We start from the raw sequence: 21,673 nt of genomic DNA, 5'->3' as shown, positions 1-21,673 counted from the left end.
AATATACTGAAATCTTCCTATGTTCCTAGAAGGATTCTCAGTGATGGGGACACAGCAAGAAAATAGAAACAAAACAACACAAAAACAATACAACAACAACAAACTTCCCCTTGTGATGGTTTCATTCTGGAAAGGGTAACAGAAGTCCATGCATAATATTTATAGGATGCAGGAAAGTGACGTTGTCTACTAAATAAAAATGCATCAGGGATAAGTCATCTGAGGTGTTAGAAAGAATTGAAAACTGTAAGTGGAGTGACCAGAAAAGTCAAGAATTTGACAATGAGTGCACTGGATCGAAAGGTAATTAGAATGTGTTAAGTGAGGAGAAGACAAAAAAAAATTAGATAATTATTTCTGCTACGATGGCGCACAGGTCTGTACTTGAAACAGCAAGTAAATATGGTTATGGTGTAAGGATGTGGCTTTAAGATACACACAGCCTTTCTTCTGGTGCTGCCCCGTGGTCGCAGAAAATTAATCAAGAAGCTTTTGACCAAGGATGCTACTTGAACCCAGATGCAAAATCTTTTAAGATAGTCTTCAGTACACTTCATAGTACACATGACTTGATATACTGGTGAACTTTTGTAACTTCATTTTCTTAATGTTTTTCTAATATTATTTTCAGTCATATCTATAATCAAAGACACACATTTCTTGGTACCTTGTTTAATTTTACAATAGAAAACTTCACTCTTGTTTAACTCGAGAGGGAAAATAAAATGGAGCAATCTGGATGGTAGAAACTTATCTTGGACAACTATTTTGTAAGTTTGCTTATTCTAGTCAGTGTTAGACAAATTTAATTGATATTGAGTTTTTTACATGCTGCTAAAAACCTGCTTTCATTTGTCATGTAATACACACAGTTTGAGTTTCTTTCTATTGAAATGACTCTAAACAATAAGAAAAGACAACAGGCAGAAAAACATAAAATTAAGTGTAAGCATGTTTATTAAAGTGCAACTAGGCATCCTCAAAATGTCTGCTGTCCTTTTCAGAAGAAAATCCACTCAACATACATGAGCATTTGCATTCAACAGCAATTTACTGAGCATCTAGTTATTTTTTAGGACTGTGCTCATGGTATCACTTTATTCAACTTAATGCTAATAGCTGCATATATAATTTTGATGGAACTTATCTTCTGTGTAGTAGAAAAAGTAGTTATTAAATAGTTTCAATAAAAATAGAAAATGTATTGTTGTTAAGAATGGAAAAATACAGAGGAGGTCGTAACTATAGGCTTAAATCATGGGGAATGAGGCGGGGGTGAGGCAATAAAAATATGCTACTGTATTATACAAAAAATTGCTCCTATTGTAAATCTACTATTCAATCGATTATGAGCAAAATGAGATAACATTTCCACAAGTATAGAGGTTTTGTCTAGTTTATTTATTATAGGATAAACATAGAGTCAAGCAATGCTCCTAGTTCATAGGAGATGAACAATAAGTGCTTATTGAATCATTTGACTTATTAATGGAAAAAAATACATACTAGCTAAACTTTTAGGAATATGTATGGTAAAAAATTGATCATAGATGAGAAATATTTGTCAGATTATGATGATATCATTACATTTTCCTTTTCATATATGAATACTAGGTGCACAGTGTTAAGCAAATAAAAAGGTTTTGGGTTTATGAGGCCGTAGACTGTTTCTAAATCTTATTTGGATGTGGGAATGAAGGAAGCAATGGTGATACACAGCAGTAGCTTATTGTGGACCAATGACAAGTGCCGGGGGAGGACTCCAACTGCATGGAGAATGGCAAAAATTCTCACTGTGCCAAACACTAGAAATAGAAGTCCGAACACTTCAGCCCACTGCATCTTGGTATTGGGGCCACCAAAAAAAAAAAAAAAAAAAAGCACATTCAATGATACAAGGCTTTTACTCTCACAGAGAAAAGACAGAAGCAAGATCAGACCTCATGGGAGACCCATTCCAGAAAGTCTTCTCTGTCTTCTCCAAGACAACACAGGAGAATTGCACCCCTCCTGGGCAGTGAAAGGCTCCTCCTCCTGCAAAGAGTCTGAAATACAGAAAGTTGGGGGCCTTGGGGTTATTGACTGAAGCAGAACAAAGGAATAATCATTTAGTCTGAAACAGAGAAAGGTGTTCCTACATGAGGTGATGGACTTTTTATCTCTTGGTGAAAAAATATTCCAGTCCTAAAGTCATTCTTGTGTGGTAGAATGGGAGTTAAGGACTCCTGTGTACACAAGCCTGCCTTTTCCAACACTTAGATTTTGATAATTTCTTTTCTTTTTTTTTCCACCATGTTTACTTAGTTACTTAGCTTTACTTAGTTTGTATTTCTTAGCAACAAATTTAGGAAGTTAATGAAGAGATGATCTGAACAATCTAAAATTGAGAAAATGGATTTGGCCTTCGAATTACAGTTTAATTTCTCCCTCTTCTTAAATATCAGATTAGTTTGGTATAATTAGAAGATCCAAAAAAAAGGAGAAAATTCTGAGTTCTGAATCTCTGGAATAAGAGATTACAATATACCATTTTTGCATTGCACTTTATAGTTCTAAAACGTATTTCCCATATAGTACGTCAGTTTATAGTTAAAATAAGACTGTGATGTGTGCAGGCCATATTGTATTCTCATTCTACCTTTGCAAAACTTCCAGTGCTCCATTATGAAATTCTTCTTTGTTCTCTGAAAGTCATACGCAAGTGACTATTGGCAACATGAAATCAGAAGATGTAGCAAGTAGAAATTAAAATTCAGGATATTAAGAAAGTACAAGTTCCAAATGCTCAAAACTTACATTGTCTCAGTAAAAAGCCCAAACTGAAAATAAATTTTAAAAATAGAAAATAAAAATATTCAGAAGAATAGAGCAATTTATTTTAAAATTTCTAGTTAAAAGGTAGAGACTACACTAATTAAAAGTAAAATGCAGTTTGCAATATACACAATGATTTATTTGGGTTCTTTCTGAAATAAGAATTGCTGGAATTTTGTGTTTTTTAATGGCATCAACAAATGATAACACCGAATCTCTATTTCCGGCTTTTGTCTCCAATTCCATCCTGAACATCTCATTTTTATTTGACAACCACAGGTAATTAGACTCATAATCTCACACTTACCTCTCCCAGTGAGTGAGCTGTCTCCTAGTGAATGATTCCACCACTCCCACAATCCCCATCCTCCACCAGAAACTTGTAAATCATCCTAGAATTTTTCCCTCTCTTCCAACTCATATCTAAACAACGATTATGTTTTAAATATTCCAGCAATATATTCCTTTCCCTTTGCTATGACTGTGGTCTAGAACCTTAACATTTCTTTCCTGGACCTTTTGTTTTTCTGAACTCCTAACTGCTCTTCCAGCTGACAAAGATTGTGCCTGTTATTTTTTGAGTTATTAATGATGGCCATTCTGAATGGGGTTAGGTGGCATCTTAGTGTAGTTTTAATTTGCATCTCCTTGATGACTAGTGAGGCTGAACATTTTTTCATGTATCTGTTGACTGCTTATATGTCTTCTTTTGAGAACTGTCTATTCATATCTTTTGCCCACTTTATAATGGGACTTTTTTTTTTTTTTTCTTTTCAGCATGTTTTGAGTTCCTTGTAGATCCTAGGTGTTAGGCCTTTGTCAGACATGGAGTTGGCAAATATTTTTTTTCCCAGTCTGTGGACTGTCTCCCTGTTCTCTTGATGGTTTCTTTGGCTTTGCAGAAGCTTGTCAGTTTGATGAGGTCCCACTTGTCTATCTTATCTCTTATGGCCTGGGCATTTTGGGTTTTGCTCAGGAATTGGTTGCAAGTAACAGATGCTGGAGAGGATGTGGCAAAAAGGGAACGCTTCTACACTGTTGGTGGGAGTGTAAAATAGTACAGCCTCTGTGGAAATCAGTGTGACGATTCCTAAAAGTTCTAAAAATTGACATTCCATATGTCCCTGCAATCCCCCTATTAAATACCCAGAAGAACTCAAATCACTCTATAAAAAAGATACCGGCACACATATGTTTATCACAGTCTTGTTCACAATAGCAAGAACATGGAACCAACCATGCTGCCCATCAATAGAGGACTGAATTTAAAAATGTGGTATATATACACAAAGGAATTATATGCAGTCATAAAGAAGGACAAAATCATGAACTTTGCAGCAATCTGGATGTAATTAGAGTCTATAATACCAAGTGATCTTTCACAGAAACAGAATATTGAGTATCACATGTTCTCACTCATAAATGGACAATGAACAACTACCGTAATACTATAAGAAAAGCTTTCACAGTAGCAGGAAACTGCAGGGGGGAAGGGGGCGGGAAGGTGGGATTGACAGTAGTCGAAATCTGACTGGAGAACGGGGGGCACACCTCATCAACAAGGTTACCTGCACAATGAATTTGAAAAAAAAAAAAAAAAAAACTTAAAAGTTAAAAAAAAAGATTATGCCTGAAGGTAGCAATCACTCCACCACCAGAGGCTGTGGATCCAACTGTGAATAAGGCAGAGTCTTTGCCAACAAGGAACTGCGGCTTGGGAAGTTCTGAACACAGTGAAGAAAGAAAAGAAGACATGGTAAAGTGAAGCATCCAATTATCTAGGAGAGTGACAAGTGTCATTTAAGATAAATACAGATGACGCTTTCACAGTACAGGGGAAGATAGCCTAAACATGTCCATTCCCTATAATTACAGTTTCCATTCATGAGAAAAAAATTCTGCATTAAATTGAAAGTACTAGTGGTTTACTGATTGCTTAAACCAGAAATTCTCTAGGACAGTGAGTAACTTTCAGAAGGAATCACATCTATCAGGTGTGTGTCTCTAGACAAAGTACTTAACTAGTCTGTTTCTTCCAGTGTCAAATGGAGCTAACATTATATCCTCATGGGGTTGTTAGAATAAATAAATGACTTCATATATTTAAAGCCTTTAGGACAAGGCCATGCATACATGGGTTTGCTCTTAGTGTTACTATCACAAATCTGGTAGGAGAAATGAACACTTCTGCTTGATCAGATTGTAAAATATTATTTGAATGAATTTCAGTGGAATATAACCTGCTTTTCTTCCTTGCCTTGTTTACCTGTAAACTGTCTATTTGCCTTGACAGACTCATAGTAATCATTATTGAAGTTTAACATAAGAATAGAAACCCTAGAATTAATGTTGGATTGATTCTGAGATACAACATATACTAGCTGTATGGTCCTAGGAAAATTTACTTTTTCTGAGTGTTTATTTATCTCTGTAAATAATATTGCCCAACTCAAAATAAAAAAACAGGATACTTTCATAAATGCATCGGCCCAGGATAGCACCTCAATAATTTCTATTAAAGGAGAAGTAGGCAGGCTTTGCTTATATTTCTAGCATGTTTACCTTGATTATATTATTATGTGTAATAATTTAGTTTTACACTTATTTTATTGATTGTCTTCGTCTTTGGATACATAAGCCTTTTTTTTTTTTAACAGAAACGTCTTTACTTGATTTCTAGGACATAGCCAATCCTTGCATATAGTATGCATTCAGAAAGTACTTATTGAATAAAACAGTAAATTGTGAATTCAGACAGGCATATTTTAATATATGGAATAATTTATACTTTTTATGTTTCTGTTATTTCTTTGTAATGAAAGTATACTTTTATTGTAACCATATATGGATAATATTTCAGAGAACTTCTAGAACCTGGTGGAGTTTGAAATCTTACTTTGATAAAGAACATAGAAGTCATTCAACATGCTATTCTACATAATAAAGAAAATAAAATTTTGATTTTTGTGAGAGAAACAAATATCTGTACAAGAAGGGAAAGGAAAAAATGGTTGACATTACAGCAATAATAATATTTTGGCGATATGCACATGAATTTTTCAAGTATGAAAATTTTGAGGTTGAGAGTTGTTTCTGTGATGCCAAACCTATCTGTGTATGTTCTAAACACAAAATGATGTATGGAAAATAATGTCAGTAGAATGCAATGAAGGGGCCAGAGTGTGCATACAACTTACCTTCTGAATTCTACTTGATCGACCACCATTGTGAATGACCAATCAGCTGGCTTCCGAGTTAAATAAGAAAGAGCATAACTCGCATAGTAGAATAATTTCATGTCTTTCCTAGGAAAGGCCCAGGAAGAGAGAAAAGAAAGAAGACAAGGAATAACAATACATTATGAATGTACACAAAGAACAAGGACCCATTGCCTTCTCTTGACTGATGACTCTTCAGTAGGAAGCGTGATAAATCCTTTGTTATGTTTTTAAAAGAAGGAAATTAAAAGGTTAAACACAAGACACTAGGTATCAGAAGCTAATGGATTTTAAAGATCTTTAGAGTCAACTTGTGAATCAAAATCTAAGATTTGTTTCCTTGTAATTCATATAATTCCCAATAGCCTTGCCTTATTGAAATTCTTAGTAGCTTCTAATTTCCCTCTTCAGTGAGGTTTAAATGTCATCATTTTATTATGAGATATAGGCACCTTGTGACAGAAAGAAAGGTGACTGAGAAGAATCCTCAATAGCCTAAAGAAGTCAGTCTAGAATGATTTTTAGCTGGAAATAATTCAGAGATTATTTTTTTTTAAGTGAATAATTAGTGTTTGGATTACTAAGTGCTAAGCTTTCTTTTTCTCTTTTTAAAATTTAAAAAATCATAGTTTTTCAGGATGTAGATTATTACAAAGGATATTTTAAGCTTGTTTAAAATATACAATTTCTCCTTAGTATTTCCATTTTTACTGTTTCAACATCAGCTGGAAAAAAACACAAAATACTTATTGATTGATTTGTTTCTTTTAATAATAGGATAAGCAATTAATTAAACATGAAGATGTTTATAAATAAAAGTAGAAGAAAATCAATTCCTTGCCAATTAGGAAAAAGAAGATCAGAAGAGAATAATTTTAACACTGTGGGACTTACAGTGTAATTTGCAAAATCTAAATTAAAAGGTGAATGATGCAGTGAAAAGAACAGGAGAGAAAAAAATAGAACACATTGCTGTCTATTACCCAAAATGACCCAGTCACTTCTGAGGAATTGTGTAGTTGTATATGCACATTTTGGGTCAGTTGTCTGGAAGATTTTCTGTTTTTCTTCTTTCTGCCATACCTTCTCCCTTATTTATATGGCACATATTTATGTAAAATTTACTGCCAATAAGTAGTTTAGACCTGGAGGGAATTATTGTTTTTCATAATTGCACTTGTTACTGCCAATTAATAAATAACAAAACTTTAAAGTAATATAAATTGAAAGATAAACCAATACATTAGGGTCTTAATATCACATAATTGGTATATTTTTAGTTCAGTTTAAAGCTAGATTGACTTTTATTATTTGTATCTCTTACATAAAAAGGAAATGAGATATTAAGACTGCAGTGCATTTCCAAATTAGAAAATAAAAACTGTATTAATAAACTTTTTTAGCCCAATAATTAACTGAATAAACCACCTAATCTAACCATTAATTAATATTGTTCAGGAATTTTTCCTAAATATTACTTCTATTGTATCTATATATGGTTGTGAGCAAAATAGAAATATATACATATTTCTAGATACATATATACACACACACATATATATGTATACCAAATATACCAAATATGTGATATTAAGACCCTATATCTAGATACATATATGCCTTTATTTTTAACTTTATGTTTTTGTACACATCTGTACATTTTCAGAGTCATCATTCTCATGACCTGTCTCATGTTCTAAGTTTATTTCAAGACTGCCTTTATTTAATCCCTCTATTTTGAGCCTAGATTGCTTCCACATTTTACTTATAATTGATCTCACTTTTATAAATGCCTATATCATATAGCATTTTACTAATTTTGAGATTATTTTGTTAAAGTAATTTATAGAATCAAAAATAATATTCAAGACTACAAACATTTGTGTGGTTCCTTTCCCAAAATTTATATGTGTAATTTATCTTTTTAACAGAAATGTATTAGAGTACGCTTTAACTTTATTCAATTTAAATATAGTTTTGTAGTATTTACGGGTTAATAGGACAATTTACTTTTCAGATTGGTAGTGTACTTTAAAAAAGAAAAATTATTTTCAGAGTATCGTAGAGTTAGGTAAAACTTAAAACAATATCCATTGCTTTCAACATATTTAAAAATTGTTTAAAGATAATTAATATCTCTTTGATGACCCAAACTACTACAGAATCCTGAAATGTGATTTATATTTTCAGATACGGACTAACAAATTTTACTTTATTATTAGAAAATATTAAAGAAAAAATTGTATAATAACTAAAACAACAACCGAAATAAAAAGAATATATCATTCTGGGTGAATTATTTATTGCTATAACAGTAATTGATTATAATTTTAAAGTTTCTTTACCTCCTGCATGCCTCTTCTTATGAAATACACAACCTTTCCCTTCCCTTCCTTGGGGAGGTGAAAATCTCTCTCTCTCTCTCTCTCTCTCTCTCATTTGCTTTTAAATAAACTATATTTTCTAATCTTAAAAAAAAAGAAATACACAACCAAAATCTAATTTTACAGAAAAAAAAATCCAAAGTAATGTCTAAGAGTATCAATTATAAATTTGGGGAAAAAAATTGAAGATTACTTGTTGTAACCAAAGTCCACAATCAACAACTCTCAATTTATTAAACTTCATGAGATGAATATTTGGATACAAAAGATAAATTTTTCAATTTCTTAAAGAGTAAATGAAAACATTTCTACCCTTAAACTTAGCCTCTGACAAAGATGACTTAAGTTTTTACTCCAACCATCAGAAGTTGCCACAGCATCAACCGCAAACATCATGCACAGTGTAAGCCACTTACAGTCAGAAATCAAATTATTTAAGGGGTCTTAAATCCAAATCGAGGAACATATTCGAATTCAATTTGAAAATCAAAGAGTGCATGATCATGGCGACACTAGACAATGCAAGGATTGTGGAAGAAATAGCAGTGCGACATTGATTGTCTGACCCATATTAAAGAGGCAGCATGCAAGTCATAATTCTACAAGGTACAAACACTGATCACTGGGGAAAAACTTTCTTGTAGCCAAAGTAAAATCATGTCTTGCACCACCTTGTTCTTTATTTCCTCTGACTGCCCTTTCTCTACGAACAGGTCAATAATGATAAGAATTTTCCTTTAAGAAGTAGGGTCACAGTCCTTCCCTAGTTATTGGCCTTTGAAATTTAAGTCAATGAAATGAAATTTAAGTCAATGAAACAAGCAGCTGAAAATCATACAGAAGAAAAACAGTAAGTATTTTAATCAGACAGTAAAAGTGTGCTCCTATCTGTGTAAAACTCATCATGTAAACCATAAAGTGTGTTGGTGAATAAGTATATGTGTGTTTGGGTACATATGTATTGATAGCTATTCATCAGCATATTACTGATGGTAATCTCTGGTCTGAGAAAGTATATATATAATTATGTATATATCACATGCAATATATATGTATGTGTATCTATGTACACATACATCTTCAGTTCTACACTGTTTTAAAATGTACACATATTTTCTTCCTTACATACATATATATACAAAATTTAAAGAAAGAATGAGGCATGTGTAATATTTTATTTTCTTAAATTAAATAGTTTTGTAGATTAATATTAAAATGCACAAACCTAGTCCTAACCTACAGCTTTACCTTTGCATAAAACAATGGGGTAATTCGTTTTCTTGAACACCTGATAGGTTTCTCAGGAAGCTTCACTAAAACTCAATGGTACAGTTAAGACTGCATGATTCCTAAAATGATGGCATAAATCAATGTTGATGTTATATGCCTTTTACTCAGAATATAACAGAATGACTAAATTCTTCTGTTCCAGCATTGTTCAGGAAAATAAGGTCTAAATTCAATGGTCTTAGAAACCAGAACCCTGTCATAAAATTGGAAGATGTATTAATCAAGTAGTGGTAAAATCTAACACACAAGATAAATGGAATTAAACGATTACATAGGAAAATCAAACTACTAATCAAAAGATTATGCATTAAAGTAATTCTCAAAGTGGTTAATGATTGAACCACAGATCTTGACATGAGGACAATCTATTGCTGCATGCATGAGGAATGCATGTGTGACTATGTGTATGCATGTGTGTTGGTATTTCAAATCTGTATATAAGATTATTACCCAAAGAATCATTTTTTATTTACCTGTCTATGCTTACGACCTAACAGAATGTCTAAGAATTTAAATAATATCCATGTGAAATAAAATTGTAGAGCTTAAATTGTGTTTTAAAAAACTCCTAAAATAGTTTTCATATTCAGACTTTTATAATGCCTGTCAGCCTTTCATTACAGATTTATTATTAATACTTTGGAGTTAGTATTGCCCTCTTCTGGTGAATTATTTTGATAACATGTAATCTAAGTAACGAGGTAACCCACTTTATGACTAACCATCTGATGGGACTGGTTTATCAGATATTTTAGTATGGATTATAGGTACCATAAGGTGATTAAAATATAGGAATTATTGTAGAATTACAGAAAGTTGAGGAAAGGATTCTAGTCTATAAATCTGCATAGAGCCAACTTTATGTACTTGGATGTAATTAAGAAGACACTTTACATAATTTGACCACTGTTTTCTGATGCTATTTAGTCAAATCTATTACTGTTGAGTTTTAACTTTGTTGAAAAGTAGATGGAATATTTGTCATCACAATTCTATCACTGTTGTATACTTTTCCATGATTGGAAGTTCACACTATCCTCCTTTCTGTTTATACTTTTAATAAAAAAAATTCTAACCTGTTGACACATATCTCACCTTCATGGACAATTCTCCCACCAAGTTAACAAATATTTATCATTATTTATTAATTCTGCCTTTCTAAATCTGTTTTTGGGCCATTCATATATGCATACAAAATGTAGTGTAGTGAATAATAACTTATGATTTTGTAAGAATGTCATGTCATCTTTGTTTATGAATAATAACAGGTTAAGTAATGGTCTTTCCTCGAAACACTATCTCATTTAACATAAACGAACATTTCAAATATCAGCAGAAAACTTGTCACACATTTGCTTCAACCTTTTGAGAACATCACATTGATAGACTGTTTTTACTCTGCAATAAGAAACTGTCATGATATTGTCCTACTGTCTCATTACACACACCTCTGCTGTGCTTCCATCTGTTGAATGCTAATATAAAGTCGATGGGAACCACAGGAAATCCAAAAGTTGTATAGGAAGACATAGGTGATAAATGGCTATAGAGATTAAAAATAATATTAGAATGTATAAAATACATCTAGATGCAAAGTGATTTATAAACAGACCTGGCACATAAACCTTTCCTCAAATAAAAACAAGTTTATGTCCCAAACTGGGCTTAACAGTCATTTGTTAGTCACCACCTTTTCCTCTTTGCCTTTCTGCTCATCTGAAAATGAAGAGCTTACCACTTCCTGAGCAAACATGGATTTCGGTTGCATTATTATTTCCTTCTTCATTGAAAGTTTTATTTGTATTTAATGAGAATAGAAAATTTTATGTGAATTTATGTAATGGTCAGTACAAAAAAAATAGAATATTCAAAAATTGTATCATTCTGGCAAAAATGTAATTTAGAAAATAAAACTCAATATTAAGTTGAGTTTTTAGTATTGATATAAATTAATTAATTGATAACAAATTAATTCAACATTAATCAAGATATATTTTCTACATGTGCATTTGTTATAAAATTGATAATTGTATAATACTTTTAGTGTTATAATAAGAATCAAGTTACTTTGTTCAACCAATAAATATGCATATCAAATCCTTTTCTCAGGGTACAGAGTGAAAAGGAATTTCCAGTTAATTATTCTATCAATTCTCCAATCTTATTATTTCTTATTCTCAGTAGTTTCCAATTTAGGTTATATATATTTTTTCTGTCATTTCCTTATATGATTGCTCTTTGTTCTCTCAGTGTGAGAATTTTGAAGTGCCCTCAAGGTACATATCCACCTTTAGATATTCAATTCAATTACATTTTGTTTGTAGATTTCACTTTAGAAATAATAAAGTCTGCAGCATGTGGTAGTACAATAAACTTCACACTTTCTGGTGCACTCAGAGGCATAAATGTGAATATTTTTGGTTCGCCTGTCTTGAGCAGCTGCAGGTTTTAATTTCAAGTTACTCATTTAAGTTCTAAATGGTGTGGGGTGGACGAATGGGGCTATCTTTATATTAAACTATTTACTATCTATTCTTGGAAATGACACAGTGTATTTATATGTCATTGTTGGAGAACAGAAATGTTCCATTTAAAGGTATATTCACCATGTCACACTTTCATCCCACAACTTGCAAACATTTTCTTTCCACAGTTGCCATTGTCAGCCAAATGATTGGTACTCAAACCTGGAATTTTAACTGTGACAACTGTGCAACTAACAACTTTTATGGAAGGCATAATATCCCTTCTGAGTACCTCGGATAGTAATAAACAATAATATTTGATATATATTATTACAGAAGTGATCATATTTTTTACATGTGGAGACCAGTAAGAAAGAGTGTATGCCTTTTCTCTTACAAACATCTTTTATTCAAAAATTGTTAATTATCACTATGTCTACAGCATTTTGTAAGCTCCAGTAGAAAAGTGAGAATAATAACATGGACCCATAGAGTCAATCAGTTCACTTTCTAATGGGAGAAAAAAGCATATAAGCATGTGCTTATAACGATATAATATTCATTAAGTAAAATCATGTGTGTATATACACACACATACACATATGCAGTGAAAACAGAGAGATGTAGTTGTTTTTGAAAAGTATGGACTTAACAGAAAAATAATACCTCTGTTTTAAAACAGAATGATGTTATGCATGAAAGAGAGTTGAGAAATTATTTTCTTGCAATGGAAATGTGTATGAATGTGACAACTTTCTTGAAAGAGTTCTGCTTCAATACTCTCTCCCACTTTGTGGGTATTCCCTTATCCCTTCAAACTGTAGGACTAGTAGGTAGAAGGAAATACCAGAACAGGAGGACTGGGATGGAAAGAAGAATATCATAAAAGTAAGCATTTTAACAGAAGTTTTTTGACTGCTTGCCCACAGAGGGCTGTAAAGACCTCTAATTCACAATACTTTGGATGAACAACAAGCAGAATTTACTGTCATCTCTCTTTTGAATATGTTCTAGTTCTTCTTTGAACCATATACTTTTTTAAAATTCATAAGCAAAGAAAACTCTATGCCATGACCATGGGTCCAAACAGGAATTTGTCCATATCATCGTCACTGGTTGTTTTTTAATCCTTTAACCAAGAATCCATTCAAAAATTAAGAAAAGTTTATGGTACACATGACAGCAAGGAAAATACATGTGATAATCTTAATGAAGAGCTGTCTTTATTTTGATTTATCTTGCTTTTCCTCTAAAAAGAAATCAAAGAGAATCTAGGAATAGAATTTTGACTATGATTTGAGAAAAGAAAATGGGAAATTCTTCCTCCCTTACATAAGCACTTGGTCTTCATTTTCATGTCCTTTTTCTTTTTATTAGAGCAAGAGTCTGGAAATTGAGTATTAAATTCAATTCGGTGGTTCTTATGCATCTATTTATATGGAGTTGTAATTGTGTGGTCATAACACCACAAATCCTGGAATATAATGGGACTAACCCAAGGTTTGGCTCAACACTAGTTATCTCAAAAATCTCATCATTTTAAGCATTTCTTCTGAGTAATTTTCAGACATATAGACACTGAAGAAAAACGTTCACTTGCTGTACAACGAACCTCGTGATCTAAGTGCACAGCATAATTTTCTTGATACTCAAGGGAAAACAATATTTAGCACTGTGTGCAAGTGAAAGTTTTAGGAACTGAGTTTTCAAATAATTTATTTGCTTGTTATTCCTTCATCTTCTCTTCCCATCTTCTATGCTAATTCAAGATGGATTTAATGGATATAACTTCTTCAGCTATATGTTGACTTCATCAACCTTATTAATTTTTAATATTTTAATGTATATCTAAATTCTACTCTAAATAATTTATGATGTGGTATCTTATTAACTAAATCAAACTAAAATAAAGCTTTGTGAATTTTTGCTATATTTACCATTATGCAATTAAAGTATTAGGCAACATGATTTTTCCTAAGCACTGAATAAATAAAAGTAGAATAGTAATATATATTGACAATATTTTATGGACTATATAATATTGAGAATGGACTCTAACTTTGAGAAAATGAAGAGTATAGCCATGGGAAACCATGGAGAAAGACAATGAATCATGCTAGCTTTCTAATAAATATAAGTGATAATTAGAAAGAAAAAATTCACTAGTTGGCAGTCATAATGTGAACTTCAATAGATAGACAAGAACCACATCTTTTAATAAGTTTTTTATTTTCAAAAATATTATATTTATGGGAGCATTGCAAAGACTATACAGACATTATCATTCAGTTTCAGTTCATTTGTCAGCACTAAAGAAACCAATATTAAAACAGGCATAGCTTGGAGATATTTTGGTTTCAGTTCCAAACAACCTCAATAAAGGGAACATCCTAATAAAGCAAATCACACAAATTCCTTTGTTTCCCCAAAAGATAAAAGTTATGTTTACACTTACTGTAATCTATTAAGTATACAACAGCATTATGTCTATAAAAGCAATGTGTATATTTTAATTAAAAAGATTTTATTGCAAAAAAAATTTTAAAAATAATTTGAACCTTCAGCCAATTGTAATTGTTTTGCTGGTAGAATTTTTTTTTTCTAAAGATTGATGACTGTTGACCAATCAGGGTCATAGTTCCTGAAGGTTGAGGTGGCTGTGGCAATTTTTTTTTTTAAATAGGACAACAGCGAAGTTTGCTGCATTGATTAACTCTTCCTTTTATCAAAGATAACCCTGTAGAATGTGATACTTTTACCATTTTACTAACAGTGTAACATCTTTCAACACAAAAGTCAATTATCTCAAACACTGCTTTTGCTTTATCAGTTAAGTTTAATTGATATTCTAAATCTTCTGTTGTCATTTCAACAATTTTTCACATAATCTTTACCAGATGTAGATTCTACCTCAAGGTACCGCCTTCTTTGCTCATCCATAAAAAGCAACTTCTCATCCATTAAAGATTTATCATGAGATTTCAGCAATTCAGTCACATTTTCAGACAGATACATTTCTTAAATATTAAGACTTGAATACTGAAATTGTTCCTTGACCCCTGGGCTGCACAGTGGATGTAATGTTGGCAGGCAAAATAACACCATTAATCTCCTTGTAAATCTCCATGAAAGCTCTTGGGTGACCAAGTACATTGTCAATGAGTAGTAATACTGGAAATAAATCTACTTTTCTGTGCCGTAGATCTCAACAGTGGGCTGAAAGTAGTCAGTAAGTCAACCTGCAAACAGATGTGCAGTCATGGAGGCTTGGTTGTTCCATTTACAAAGTACAGGCATAGTAGATTTAGCATAATTCTTAAGGGTCCAAGATTTTCAACAGCTAATGAGTATTGACTTCTACTTAAAGTCACCAGCTGCATTAGCCCTTCACAAGACAGTCTGTCATTGGAAGCTTTGAAGACGGGTATTGTCTCCTCTTCCTCTCTGGCTACGAAAGTCTTACATGACCTTTTCTTCCAATATAAGACTTTTTCATACACATTGAAAATCTATTGTTTAATTTAGCCACCTTCATCAATTAGCTTAGCTAGATCTTCTGAATAACTTGTTGAAGCTTCCACTTGAGCACTTCCTGCTTCACCTTGCTTTTATGTTATAGAAAATGGCTTCTTTTCTTTTTTTTTTTTTTGAGTTGGAGTCTCACTCTGTCACCCAGACTGGAGTGCAGTGGCCGCTCCTGGCCACCGCAGCCTCGACCTGCTGGGCTCCGGCGATCCTTTGGCCTCAGCCTTCCAAGTAGCTGGAACTACAGGCGTGCGCTACCACGCCTGGCTAATTTTATTTTTTTTTATTGTAGAGATGAGGTCTCACCAAGTTGCCCAGGCGGGTCTCAAGCCCGCGGGCTCAGGAAATCCACTCACCTCGGCCTCCCAAAGCGCAGGATTACAGGCTGAGCCACCGAGCTCGGCTGGCTTCTTTTCTTAATCCTCATGAACTACTCTCTACTAACTTCATTTCTTTTTTTTTCTGAACCTTCCTTACCTCTCTCAGCTTTAGTAAAATTGAAGAGAGTTAGGACCTTGCTCTGGAGTAGGTTTTGGCTGAAGGGAATATTCTAGCTAGTCTGATCTATTCAGATCACTTAAATTTTCTGCATATAAACTACAAGAAACCGGTTTCCGCTTTCCTAGCATTCCTGTGTTCACGTTTAACTTCCTTAGGAACTTTTTTATTACATTCACAACTTGGCTTAAGGTTTGGCACAAGAAGCTTTGTTTTTGGTCTATCTTGGCTTTCCACATGCCATATTTATTAAGTGTAATCACTTCCAGTTTTTCATTTAAAGTGAAAGCTATGTGACTCTTCCTTTCACTTGAACACTTAAAGGCCATTGTAGGGTTATTAATTGTCCTAATATCAATATTGTGACACAAATATCAAGAAAATGTAGAGGACTGAGAAGATGGAGAAATACGGGGAAATAGCCATCCAGTGGAGCAAAGAACACAAAGCATTTATCAAAGTTCGCTCTCTTATATGGGTGCAGTTAATGGTGCCCCCATATAATTAAAGAACATCAATGATCTCTGATAATATATCATCAGAATAGGCATAATCATAATGAAATATTTAAATATTGCCAGAATTACCAAAATGTGACGAAGAAACACAAAGTGAGAATATGCTGTTGGAAAAAATGGCATCCACAGACTCGTGCAATGCAGGGTTTCCATAAAACTTCAATTTGCAAAAAAATGCAATATCTACAAAGTGCAGTAAAGTTCAATAAACCAAGGTATGCCTGTACATTACTATCTACTAATCTCCAGAATTAATTTAAATTTTCAATAATATCTTCTCTCTTTTCCAGGATTCAATCCAGGATACTACATTGCATTTAGTCATCGTGTCTCTTTAGGCTTCTTTCCATCTGTGAGACTTCCTCAGCATTTGCTTGTTTGTTATAAAAATTTTGAAGAGTACTAGCCAAGTATTTTTCAGAATCTCTTTCACATTTGATTTGTCTGATATTTATTTCCTGAATCTACACAGATTATCAGTTTTAGGAAGAACACCACAGAAATGAAATGCCTTTCTTATCATAGAATATCATTACATCCATGTAGCATCACTAATGTTGTAACTTTGATCACTTGGTAAGGCAATTTTTTCATTATGTAGGTCCTTTTATTCTTTTTTTTTTACTCTATTATTTGTGAGCAATCAACTAAGTCTGGCCAACACTCAAGAAAAAGAGTAAATAGTGTCTATAGTGTCTATGTCTATCTCTTGGTGTGGAGAATTCTATACATTATTTAAAAATTTTCTGTAAGAAAGATTTGTCTGTTGTTATTTACTTATTTTTTAGTATCTATATATTTATATCACTATGAACTTGTGGATATTTATTTTATACTTTGAATTAATACAATGTAATAATTGATTATGTTGATCAAATTATCCCAATTTTGGCCATTGCAAACTTTTTTCCCCTAATTGGCTATTGTGTTTGACATGGCCTCATTCTTTTATATTTAAGCATTTTCTTACTTTCTTGTTGTTCCAGGCTCATTTTGTATTCTCCCTTCCCCAGTCCCAGAATCAGCAATTCTCTATGTACTCCCGGTTCCTTTGGTCAACACATATTTAATAATTAAGTTATCTAAAAATGTATTAACATGTAAAAGAATTTGTACTCAACTTATCTAAATGAACACATATCACCTTATATTTATGTCATTAATTCACAAGCTGTTTAACTTATTTGCCTATTTTCAAAGTACTTGCAACAGCTATATTTTTTGATTTACTTTGAATACTTGTACATCTTCATGTACATCTTACTCCTTAGAAGCAAGTATAATAGGTTTACCCTTCTGTGGTAAAGCTAGGCTTCTATTTAAATACAATATTCTTCATCATTTCACTTTCCAAGCAGAGTGACCTATTAGAAAGACATTATTTCTACAAATATTTTTGTTTCTATAACCTTTTAGGACAAACTCACAATAAAGGTACAGGAAATCATTTTATGATTAATGCATGTTCTGTGGCCTTAATATTTGATAGCAGAGATGAAAATCTTGCCTCATGATTGGCTGCCAATGCTCATCATGACTTAGGCTATTTCTCTTGCATTTCATTTCAGGAATGTGCAGCAAGCAGGAAGTTAAAAAAAATGCATACATATCATTCATACAGATTAGCTAGAGGAGAGTTCAGTGGAAAACCTTACACTTTAGAAATTAATTGCACACCAATGTTTAACATTTTCCTTTTAAAAAAAAAAAACAGAGTAACTATACCGTATTACTAAATTTACATTTTCTAAAATATTAAGAAAACTTTCTGTCAATGTTACTAATTCTCTAAGTAAATATACCTGTGTTTGCTTCATAACAATAGATACTTTCAAAGTTTTTCTTTGTGCCCATATAAGTTTTTATCATTTCATTTTTGAAATGATCAAGATAAGGATATTATGGTTAATTATATGTTACTGCCAAATAGATTACTTAAATCTCTCTGATTCCATGAAACTATGGAATTTTTCTGTGATACACAGAAGACATATGTCAGGAATATGGTATAATAGAACTTTCCAGTACCCATACCACCCACAGAAACATCAGTTTAAACAACTATCCATACACTAAAATATTTTCAAATTGAAAAATGTGAGCAATCCCAGTAATTGGTTGTAGTAAAATAATTTTTAAAAGATACATCAAAGAGAGTAGAAAGGATAGTTTTACATGACTCATGTTACTCCTCCCCAAACCTCAGATAGCATAGCTTAGAGAGAGAGAGACCTTCTGCTTGAAAGAAGGAAAAAAAAAAGTGAGCACTGGACTTTGCCTTGGATCTCAACACCAGGTTTACCCTATTAAAACCCAGCACTGGGCAAGTCCCTACAGCTCCAGCCTCCATGAAATTTGACCAGCAAACTGAGTCAGTAGATCCAACTCAGCACCAGGTTAGATCCAGCAACCTCAAGCTCTAGAATTGTAAACAGACTCACCATCTGGGCTTCTCCACTACTTGGCCTCCCTCAGAATCCTCAGGCTCTGAATCACTCCTAGCACTGAGCTGGCCACCAAAGCTCCAGGGTTCAGGCCCTTCCTTCTACAGGCTGGTCCCCAAAGCCCTAGGTATCAGGTCTAAATTTGTAAACCTTGTCTGAAAGCTAGTCCCTGAGGATACAGGCTCCAGGTCCACTCAATGCTAGGTCAGCCTCTGCAGGCTCAGATTTCAGGCCTGTCTCAAGTTTCAGATCAGTACAGAGCCAGGCTGGCTCACACAGTTCCAGTATTCAGGTCAGCCACCCTAGGCTCAGACACAAGGCCAGAACCCATGAACAGAGGCTCCAGGCCTGCCTAGTATCAGGTTGACCTCTGAAGCATTATCCTCAAGTTTATCCGGGTTCCAGGTCTCCTCCAGCAGCAAGCCCACTCGTGCACTGTAACAGACATCTTATCCGGAATCACTGGACATGCTGAAAGGTTAAGGACTCTCACAGACAAAGCCATCTGCAAAAAACTGAAATATCTGTCTACTTATTTAAATGTACATATATCAATGCAAGGCAACAAGAAGCTGAGCAGATGTTAAGAAAATACAGAAAAACAATTCAATGAAATCAGGAATAGAATAAAAGTTCAAAATTGAAAAAAAAGTTATTGGAAAGATTGAAGTTATTTTTAAATTAAAATTCTGGAGCAAAAACTACAATGTAATTTCAAAATGCAGTAGAAAGCATCAACAGCACAATTAAACAGATGAATTTGTGAACTGAAAAAATAGAGTATCTGAAAATATACAGTCAGAAAGGAAAAAAATAAAAGAATGAGAGACTGTAGACAGATTATGAGATTTATGGGACAGCAAGTTTTCTAGTTATAGTAATCCAAGAAGAAAAAGAGAGAGATAAGAGAAGAAAGCTTACTTAAAGAAAAAAAGTTGATCCTTGAATATTATGAGGTTTAGAGACATTAACCCCCTATAGAATCAAAAAATCCAAGTATAACTTTTGACTCCACTAAAACTTATTAATAGCCCACTCTTGACTGAAAGTCTTACTAATAACATAAACAGTTAATTAACACACATGTTGTATGTATAATAAACTACCAAAAATCAAAGAAAGGATTTTGGAAACAGTGAAAAGAAAGAATCAAAAATCATACAGGCCAGAAAAGAATGGAATGATATATTCAAAATGCTAGAGAAAAACAAAGCAAACCTGCCAACCAAGAATACCGCACCCCGCAAATCTGTCATTCAGAAATAAAGTGATCAATATCTTCACAAACAAAAGCAGGGGTAGTGAGAGCTTGTCGACACCAGGCTTGTCTTACAACAAATGCTAAAGACAGTTCTTCAAGGTGAAAGAAAAAAACTAATAACATAAAGACATATAAAAGTGTAAAACTCACTGGAAAAGTAAATGCACAGTCAAATTCAGAATATTTTAATACTGTAATGTTGGTGTGTGAACTATGTGTCTCTAGTATGATGGGTAAAAGGTAAAACTATTATACCTAAACCTGAATTGTATCCCACATCTTTAAAATAAAAAAAATTAAAAAGTAATAACAGCTATAATAATTTAATAATGAAAACAATAAAAAGATGCAAATTATGACATTAAAAATTTAAAATATGGGGGGTTGAAGTTTAGAGGATTTTTTATATGATCAAAATTAATTTGTTATCAGCTTAAAATAGCATGCTAAAACATATGATGTTTTATGTAATCGTCTTGGTAACCACAAAGTAAAAGCCTATACTAGATACACCAAAGATAAAAAGCAATAAATCATAGCAAACCATTAGAGAAAAATCACGTAATCACAAAGGAAAAATAACAAGAGCAGAAAGAATCAAGTAGGTATAAAACAACCAGAAAACAACCAAATGGTAGTTTAAGTGCTTACTTATCAATAATTTACTTGAATATAATTGAATTAAATTCATCAATAAAAAGACATAGGGTGATGCACGTTGGGAAGCAGAGACAAGAGGATTACCTGAGCTCAGGTGTTCGAGACCAGCGTAACAAAATAGCAAGACCTCATATCAGCCGCGCTCGGTGGCTCAGCTTGTAATCCTGTGCCTTTGGGAGGCTGAGGTAAGTGGACTGCCTGAGCCCGCAGGTTCGAGACCCGCCTGGGCAACTTGGCGAGACCTCATCTCTACAATAAATCAAAAATTAGCTGGGCATGGTAGCGTGCACCTGTAGTTCCGGCTGCTTGGAAGGCTGAGGTGGAAAGATCGCTGGAGCCCAGCAGGTCGAGGCTGTGGCGGCCAGGAGCGGCCACTGCACTCTAGTCTGGGTGACAGAGTGAGACTCCAACTAAAAAAAAAAAAAAAAAAAAAAAAAAAAAGGACCACATATTTACAATAAATAAAAAAATCAGCAGAGCATAGTGGTTCCAGCTACTTGGGAGGCTGAGGCAAAAGGATCACCTGAGCCCAGCAGGTCAAGGTTACAGTGACCATGAGTGTGCCACTGCACTTCTGCCAGGGTGACAGAGAGAGA

The sequence above is a fragment of the Carlito syrichta genome, unplaced genomic scaffold (genome assembly GCF_000164805.1).
Source record: "Carlito syrichta isolate Samal-C Ts95f unplaced genomic scaffold, Tarsius_syrichta-2.0.1 Scaffold316894, whole genome shotgun sequence".
In the NCBI taxonomy this organism is placed as follows: Eukaryota; Metazoa; Chordata; class Mammalia; order Primates; family Tarsiidae; genus Carlito; species Carlito syrichta.
Note: the sequence above shows the minus strand (reverse complement) of the source record.